The 9,121-nt window shown below is 40.4% G+C and overlaps 1 long non-coding RNA gene across 1 annotated transcript; it reads right to left on the bottom strand.

Moving 5' to 3' along the window:
- Nucleotides 1-6,097: 6,097 nt before the first annotated feature.
- LOC138957796 (uncharacterized) lies at nt 6,098-8,506 on the bottom strand. The gene is made up of 3 exons (XR_011453190.1): nt 8,370-8,506; nt 7,720-7,766; nt 6,098-6,375 (listed from the first exon to the last, which is right to left on the bottom strand). It is a non-coding gene; the product is annotated as an uncharacterized lncRNA (long non-coding RNA).
- Nucleotides 8,507-9,121: the final 615 nt, after the last annotated feature.

The raw sequence follows: 9,121 nt of genomic DNA, 5'->3' as shown, positions 1-9,121 counted from the left end.
TTTAAGGGATGTGCCACATGTCACTCATATAGTATGTAAGAAAAGCACATTCAGTTGATAAATAGGTTCAATTGCATTTATTTAGCGTGAAATAACGTAGCCGAAGCTCAAATCTATCGCATTCGGTGTGGTTTCACAGGGCGCGTCTCCCGGGTCGCGTTTGACAGGTATGTGAGTTGACAATTACTGTGCTGATATTCTCCCTCCTTTACCCGTTACTGTTGCATTACACATGTGAACATGCACACGCACACTCTATTCAACATGACCTCGTACTTACGCTAAAGCCCGTCTTCATCGTCTGATGTACCTACACAGGCAACCTCGGTCGCAGTGTTGGCACAGCTCTCCCCTCTGCACTCTCCACAGCCAGACGTACACACGAGGCCGTGTTTTCGGCATGAACATCTTGCTGTTCGACACTCTGTCTTGCAATTGCATCGGATGACATCGAGTAGATCACCAGGAGCAGCAGCAATGTCAATGAGAATAGGAAGCATGGCGCCTTGAACAATCTCCCATCCCCAGTCCATCGGATCCAGGAGGAACTGTTCTTGATGCAAGTGCATCCATTCTTGCACCTGGAAGTATGTTCTCATGGAATGGAATTTAGCTGCTGCTGATGTAGGTGGGAGTTTGCAGGGCTGAAACGATGAGGTACATGTAGAGACTTTCTGCATGTACTTGATGTAGCGGAGGAAGTTCAAAGTGTCTCTTTCCTTCCCCCCATAGAGTTCTACAAAGGCCCTTTCTCCTGCTCCTATCAGCTCATCAGTGTGTAACCGAGTGCCGAAACACTACGATCACCTCGGGAGGCGAAGTGCAATCAAACAGGATTGAAAATGTTAGAGCTAATTTCTTAGCCCTATAAAAACTGTTATGCAAACCCGGAGGTTTCCATGAACATACAGACAATCGGAAACCACCAGACCCCATCACAAACAGAATTCTACAATACACCGGTGTTGACTTTTAAAGGCCAACAACTCGGGTGCAGAGTCTGCTGTGAAAGGAGCGGAAGCCTCCCCTGTCACAATCGCCCTCGTTTGAATGAACTTCGTCCCGAAGTTCCGAACCGGGGGACCACTGTCCATCCCAAGTTCGCAGAATGGGAACAGCACGAAAATGTTCAGTGGTCATATTATGCCATTACCTGAACATATCATACCGAGTCCCATCCCTGCTCGCAAGCACCAGATGTAACCGAGTGCCGAAACACTACGATCACCTCGGGAGGCGAAGTGCAATCAAACAGGATTGAAAATGTTAGGGCTAATTTCTTAGCCTTATAAAAACTGTTATGCAAACCCGAAGGTTTCCATGAACATACAGACAATCGGAAACCATCAGACCCCATCACAAACAGAATTCTACAATACACCGGTGTTGACTTTTAAAGGCCAACAACTCGGGTGCAGAGTCTGCTGTGAAAGGAGCGGTAGCCTCCCCTGTCACAAGTGTCTCTGCAAGGACTGGCGCTGAAGACATGGGCCTGCTGCACGAACACTGTTGACTGGGTCAATTTCGTTAAACACATTGGTTTTCCAATCCCGAATGGACTGCTAATTGTATCGCATCCACCAAAGGCGTGCGCAAACAGGATGTTCTCACAAACTTGAGATCCAAGAACAGTCTGGACTTTTCTGATGTCCCACACTTTTGCAGCTGATTTTGCTGTCGATGATCTCACTGATGTGAAGAAGACGGGGCAGTGATCTGGCGTAAGATGGTACAACAGAAGGATGAGCAGATCGGTGTCCTCGCCAACCAGAATCACGTTTCCCTTCCTTGCCAATTCCAGAGAAGTCTTTACGACGAGCCTATCAGCATCAGCAGTTGTATGGACAGTGTCAAAGCCGTGCTGTGAAAAACGGAAACTAAGGAGGTTGATGAACCGCTGTTTGTTGTTTGGATTCGTCAGGAAGCGCTCCTTTGGTTCGCACAGGACCATGTCACCCTCAAAAGTGATGGCACATGCTGTATTGGCTCTGCTTGTTCTTCGCAAATGGGCTGCATCTTTGGTGGTAGGTCCGCAGCTGTATCCATCAAAAACAACAGTTCCTTTGCCAAAATGACGAATGAGAAAGTCTGCGTAACTCTGAGTAAGCTGGTTGTATGTTGAACCACGGCACCAGGGCAGAAGGTGCAACAGCAAGCCACCATCGATGACATATGTTACATCATCAGGAATAACACCATTTACCTGCTTTGTTGAAGTCCAGATGTAAGTTGCCAGTGCAGCCTTGGTACCTTGTCTTGGCAGACCACCCGAATCAAACAGCGATGCTGGGACACTGCACATCTCAAAGGCAAAGGCGTCCTCAAGACATCCGTTGGTGTTCTTCACAGTTGTCACTAGTCTCTGGAACAACAGCATGGAGTGAACATGTACTAGATCATCGTGCAGATTGGACGACTTGGCTTTCAGAGCCATGGTTACAGCTTGATCCTTCTTTTTAAAGGTGAAATCCACAACATTATTTCCGATCATGCTGCTCAGAATCTTGTTTCCTATGCCTTTTGCTTGTTCTGCATTCACAGTAGCTTCAGCTTCTTTTCCGCTTGAAATGGATCGGAGGGCTGTATCCACAGTGAAAGGGTTCCTATCAAGCAGATATCTCAAGATCAGCTGAATGTCTGTGTGATCTCGCTTCTGCCTTGCCACGCTCAACTCTTTGTGCTGCGTTTCTTGCTCGCTAGAATGGAATGCAACGTCTGTGACAGACTGCATTGCGTCGGGGATTTCTGCACAGGCAGACATACACAGTAGTAGGTGGGAGATCAATGCCATATGATTGCGCAGCATTCAGTTCAAATTTCCGTACCTCTGTGTAAGAACAGCTAAAGCCAAGGTGGCTGAGGGTATCGATCAGAAACCGTGAACCGAATGATCGGTGCATTTGCACGCCAAGTGCAAACTTCCATGGTGCAATAGCAGTGCTTGGCCTACTGAGCTGCATGATTGCTTGTCCTATTGCACTGATAACAAGGTAACCTTGAAAGAAATACATGTACATATCCACTAACAAATGCACAGATTAATAAATAAACGCAACGTAAGTAGGTGAAGCTGAACATGGAAAACAAGAGGCGAAGCCTTCAAGGCTCACGTAAGAAATCAACAAACAGTAACACAAACTCAATCACTCCGTCACACACACACACACAGTACACACACACACACACACACACACACACACACACACACACGCACGCACGCACGCACGCACACACACACACACACACACACACACACATACACACACACACACACACACACAGAAAGAGCATAGGTGAAACTGCAAGAAAGCGAGACACTAGATCTAGATCTGTCTGTCTGCATGTAGCCTACTTACATGGACACGACTGCCAAATAGTCTCGGCCCGCTCAAAATAACAGTCACCGAGACTTTCAGTAATTCCATCGCGTGACGTCTAACCCTCGTACGTCATAATGTGACGTCAATGTAATATGACGTCTTCAAATGTTAAAGTTTCTACCACAGACATACATACATACATACATACATACATACATATGTATACATACATACATACATACATACATACATACATACATACATACATACATACATACATACATACATACATACATACATACATACATACATACATACATACATACATACACACACACGCACAGACAGACACAGTTTACCATCGCATAGGCTACACTTACGTGAGCCAAAAACTTATTACCTAACAGTCACATGCACGATCCACGTTGTTCTCAATGGACATAATTTCACAAGGCACATAGACAAAGACTGAATCTGCAATCGCCTAATAATCATTATAATGCGAGCAGTGAAATGCGCCCCTGGGAAACAAACAAATATATCTATACATAGATGAGACCAATAAACTGCTTACGCCATGCTGATTAAGCTATCGTGTGATGTTATTGAATAGTTTCCTTGGGTAGCTTGTGAAAAACTGTCGCTCCGAAAACTAAAATAAAATGTACGATATTTCGGACTCATCGCATGGTTTTTTCCCGGCCAACTCGATTAGATGTGTGCAGGCACACTGAAATGAATCAACTGCACCTAAAATGAATTTTATTGCAATTACTTCGCACACATCCAAACGCTTCCCAGCCTACTACCCGCCAAACCCCCACTAGGCAGGGAAAGTGGTTCGACCTTGCATGAATGCAGGGCAAGTTCGAGTTTGCTAGCTAAAATTGCTGCTAGTGCTTGCCTTGTCTAGATCTGGAACTTTTTCAATTGGATTTTTTCTCTCTATTATACTGGAATAAGTGGGTGCTTTTCTAGATCTAAGCATCGACCGAATTAGATAATGATGTTCCTTGCATTGCATTCTCCTAAATCTGTTATTCTAACCAGTTTGTTTAAGAATATAATTGTTCGTTTTTTGTTGATAAGCTTACAAGATTTTTTCTTTTTTAAGTAAGTGGTTTCACACGTACAACATGAGACCCACATGCACTAGACAATGGAAGTTGAGGTCCTCGTTCAATACCACAAATGCCAGTATTATACTTCAGACTCCTTTTGGAGGAATGTGTGGGGTTTGGGTGTTGAACTTGAAGTGGCAGATTGTTTGCACAGGTATGAATGTTCGTACGTTCGTACGTGCACGCATGTATGCAGGCATATGTTTGTCAAGCAGGAACATGCAACATTTTGTTGACCGTATGTGAGTGCGTGTGTAATAAAACCAAGGACAAACAATACAAAAAGCTCCAGCTCTGCTTCTTCACCAGTCACAGACGCATTGCGTTGTTCAGCTTTCCAGAAATATATTAACTCAGTCAGAACCGGCTTCATGAATATTTTATTTCAGGAAAAAATCAATCGAATTTACACAAAAAAAGGTTATTGCGTTGTTCTGTCTTTGAGACTGTATCACGTAATATTGAGCTACTAGAAGAAACATGTCTGTGGCATAGTTTGACCCAACAGATAGAGAAGTCAACAGAGGTATTCTGCCGTCAGCAGCTTTATTGCTGTTTTGAATTTGATCTTGCATAATTTTATTACATAATTTTGCAACACACAAAGAAATCGTAATTGAATATTTTACGCAAAATTGAATAATTCGCAAACATGTTTGTATGAACAAATATTATTTTAAGAAAATATGAGTGTGCAATGTGAGGATGGACGTATTTTGAGTGAAGTAGCAGAAATTCTTTTTAAGTTCTTTAGCTACATGCACACGTTCTGTTAATTACGTTCTTAGCAGGGAGATCCAGATTAATAATACTGCTGTGACAGGTTGTGGTTTCCATACACACTTTGAATACAGGAAAACAAAAACAAAAACACAGTTAAAAAAAAATGTGCACATATGATTAAAATATTAAAGTGTACAGAATAAAAGCAAGATATGTACAAAAACAAATCTCGTGGTTCTCTTGTCAAACCCACTGTAGTAAGCACAGAATAGGAGAGAAGATTTTGGAGAAGGTGGCTTAACCTACTGAAGTAAATGATCAAGAGGATTCTAAGCATCCAGTGCTAAAGCTCTCAAATCACAAGACATACACACTTGTTGTGGGTATCCGAACTGTTGATTTAAAAAAACCATACCTACACATTGTAAACATCTATTACAAAATTATATATATTGTATGGATCTGTCTTTGTAAAATATACTGTTCAGAAAATTTTAAATAATCTGCACAAATCTCGTGGTTCTCTTGTCAAGTAGTAGGCACAGAAAAAAAACACCAAAAAACCCTGTGTTTTGTCTTGTAAATTATACTTTACTAAATGTGTACAGTATTCTAAGAAAAGAAAAATTCTTCCTTTTTATCATATCAATTGCCTCCCTTGGATTTTATTTGTAAAATAACTCTGAGAAAAAAAGCTTTCTACTTAAAAGCAGTGCAATCAGGAAAATGGGTACAACCTGTGTGTATACCTTTATTCCTTATTCTTTTTATTTAACTGAGGATGTCACTACGCAGTTTTACTGATTTAAAAAAAAATTCGCTTCAAATTATCTCCCTTGAACAAACACTTCTTTTTACAATTAAATTTTGTTTACACGAAGAGGTAGTTTTAAGGGTATATACAAGAAAACATTATTGCAGCCTTAGATGTATTTACATTTGGACTAATTCCATTAAAAAAAAATTCAAACTATAAATGATAAATCAAAATAAAACAGATTTTGAGGCTGTGCACAAGCTAATAGGATTAAACACGAAAGTCGTACCCAAGAATCGTCAAATACTTTTGCTAACAGCTATACTTAAACATAAGAAAATATGATCTGCATCTCTTGTTATGAAGATGATGGCACTGGTCCACCGAAGTGCATGCCATATATGCTTTACTGTGCGCTCTCCCTCTCAATGGTCTTTCTCTGGCTGACTCGATTCTGAGGAGATAAACGAAAACACATTCAGTACAAGCTGTACAAAATAACAACAAAACTAGTATTACTTAAAGTAGCTGCTGGTTTCTGAGTATTTGATTGAAGGCCCAATCCGACTTGTAAGAAGTTTGCCCGACTGTCGCAGATTTGGTCAGGTAATTGCATGGAGTAAAATCATGCCTCAATTTGGTAACATACAAACTGCAATATTCTAAGGCTGTGAGTGTGAGAATAGATTACATCGGCGCCACTTTTTAAAAACTTTCTTTTTGTGTGTGCGCATGTTTTAGTGCCAAAAATGAATAGGCCGAGTGCTCTCTCTGCAAAACTTGTGTGAAGCTTCAGAGCTCTATCAATGGTTTGAAAGAAAAAACATACTTTTCCATTTTTGACGTTCTTGTTCCCTTCCCTGTGAAATTTACTACCCCCCGCGGGCTAGGGGGAGTCCCATATTGGTTGGGACGAGAAAGAATTTACCCGATGCTCCCCAGCATGTCGTAAGAGGCGACTAACGGATTCTGTTTCTCCTTTTACCCTTGTTAAGTGTTTCTTGTATAGAATATAGTCAATTTTTGTAAAGATTTTAGTCAAGCAGTATGTAAGAAATGTTAAGTCCTTTGTAGTGGAAACTTGCATTCTCCCAGTGAGGTAATATATCGTACTACGTTGCAAGCCCCTGGAGCAAATTTTTGATTAGTGCTTTTGTGAACAAGAAACAATTGACAAGTGGCTCTATCCCATCTTCCCCCTTTCCCCGTCGCGATATAACCCTTTGTGGTTAAAAGCGACGTTAAACACCAAATAAAAAATAAAAGAAAAGAAATTTACTGTCCGTAGGTTACCGGATTTTGTTAATGTCCGTGAAAACCTCAACTATTCATTGCTGAGTGCCTGGTGATAGCTATCCCCCTCAACGACCTAGCACTGCTGAATCCTGATTCTTCCCATTGTTTGATTCTGTAATGAAATTGTGTAGTTGGTAGTTATGTGAGCTTCTTCTTGGGGTGGGGGGTGGGGGTTATTTAATTATCAGATCACAAAGTAAGACTTCATTGTAATGTGCAGATATTTGTTCAGGTGCCCACCATTTTCTATGTGAAAACATGTTGCTAACTGACATGAACCCAACCATAAAACGTGATGTAGGTGAGTAGCCCATCTAGAAAAAAGAACCTGTTCTAATTCGGAATTAGAACAGGTTCTTTTTTCTAGATGGGCTACTCACCTACATCACGTTTCATGGTTGGGTTCATGTTAGTTAGAAACATGTTTTCAAATTCTCATCAGGCAATCACGGCTGACACTAAACACAGAACAGGTGGGATAGACATAATTCAATCTACTCACCTTCCTTGCATTGTGAGACTGGCCATATGAATCTGCTGAAGTAGTTCCTGCACATATTTAATCAAATATTCATCTTAATAACGTGTTAATATCGCTTGTTCTAGCAAATCAAACTTGACAGTTTTCTGAAGGTTTGCACAATTTAAGAGCTTGCCTGTCCCCAATCATTACAATAAGAAACAACATCTAGTATGCAAGTATTTGCAGGGTATGAAGGTTTTAATATAATGTCGGTTCTTCTGGGGGCATGGAGAAACACCTTACACAACAAATTTCAAACAATTGAGGTCACACCATAGGTTTACTCACAAACAAACAACAGCAATACAATAAACAGTCTGCAAACGCCTACATGTTGTCTACACTAGGTATAAAGAAACAAAGAAGCACATGAAGACGGGCTTTGTCAAGTAGACCATTATAGCGAATGAGCAACAGCTGATGATCCAGACCACCAAATTGACATGATTTCCCCTTATTCAGTTTGTGATTGTAGTCATATTGACGATGCATGACTTCAATTTTTCTAAGTAAGTCTCTTGGTGCGTTTACGGATACATTCATTGTCACAATTACGACATGCTAATGTCTAACCTGGGTAAACTTCAATTCATGACTTTTTTTAACTGGCATAGACATTATGAGCATACCAGAATTATTTTCCTGTTAGACTGTCTTCTTCTTTTTCTTCTTCTGCGTTCGATATTCATGGCTGTCATATCGTCTGGTCAGTGGCTGCCATGAAGTCTGCATAAACCAATTAAATAAATAATTAAGGAAAAAAACCACCCTTACATCATTAATAAATCAGAACCATCAAAACCACCCCCCACCCATCCAATAAAACCTGCATACAAAAACACTTCAAAATAAAAAAATGAAAACATTTAATTCCACTTCAAAAATATAAAAGTTGTTATGTTTTATTTTCATTATCTCTTTACACACACAAAAATTGCTGTGCAAATCTTTTTAAAAACATCAATGCCCGAGACACCAGTAACCTGTTTATGTTGTTGACCTTGTGGCTTTTCAGTTTAAGAGGCTGTTCAAAAAACCGTTTCCCTGGAATCTGCACTATGATAACCATGAATAATACCGTAGGGAAAATATTACATCACCAAGACCTAAGAAATCACACCAACCGACACTCCTCACCCTTATTTCACCCACTATGCCAACCCAAAGACTGGAAAATAATCATCAAATACAGAATGAACAAAAATGCTTGATTTTATTTCTTCAATGATAAGTTGAAAATCTTCATTCTTCATATAAATAATGTTATTGGCATAATGTGTAATTGCCACAATTTACAGAGTTTTATGAAAAAATGGTGCGATAAAAACCAAAGGGAAAACATTTGTTCATATGTATACTGATACCTTCTTTACCTTGTGGC

This window comes from Littorina saxatilis, unplaced genomic scaffold (genome assembly GCF_037325665.1).
Source record: "Littorina saxatilis isolate snail1 unplaced genomic scaffold, US_GU_Lsax_2.0 scaffold_293, whole genome shotgun sequence".
In the NCBI taxonomy this organism is placed as follows: domain Eukaryota; kingdom Metazoa; phylum Mollusca; class Gastropoda; order Littorinimorpha; family Littorinidae; genus Littorina; species Littorina saxatilis.
Note: the sequence above shows the minus strand (reverse complement) of the source record. Positions and strands in the feature narration are given on the sequence as shown.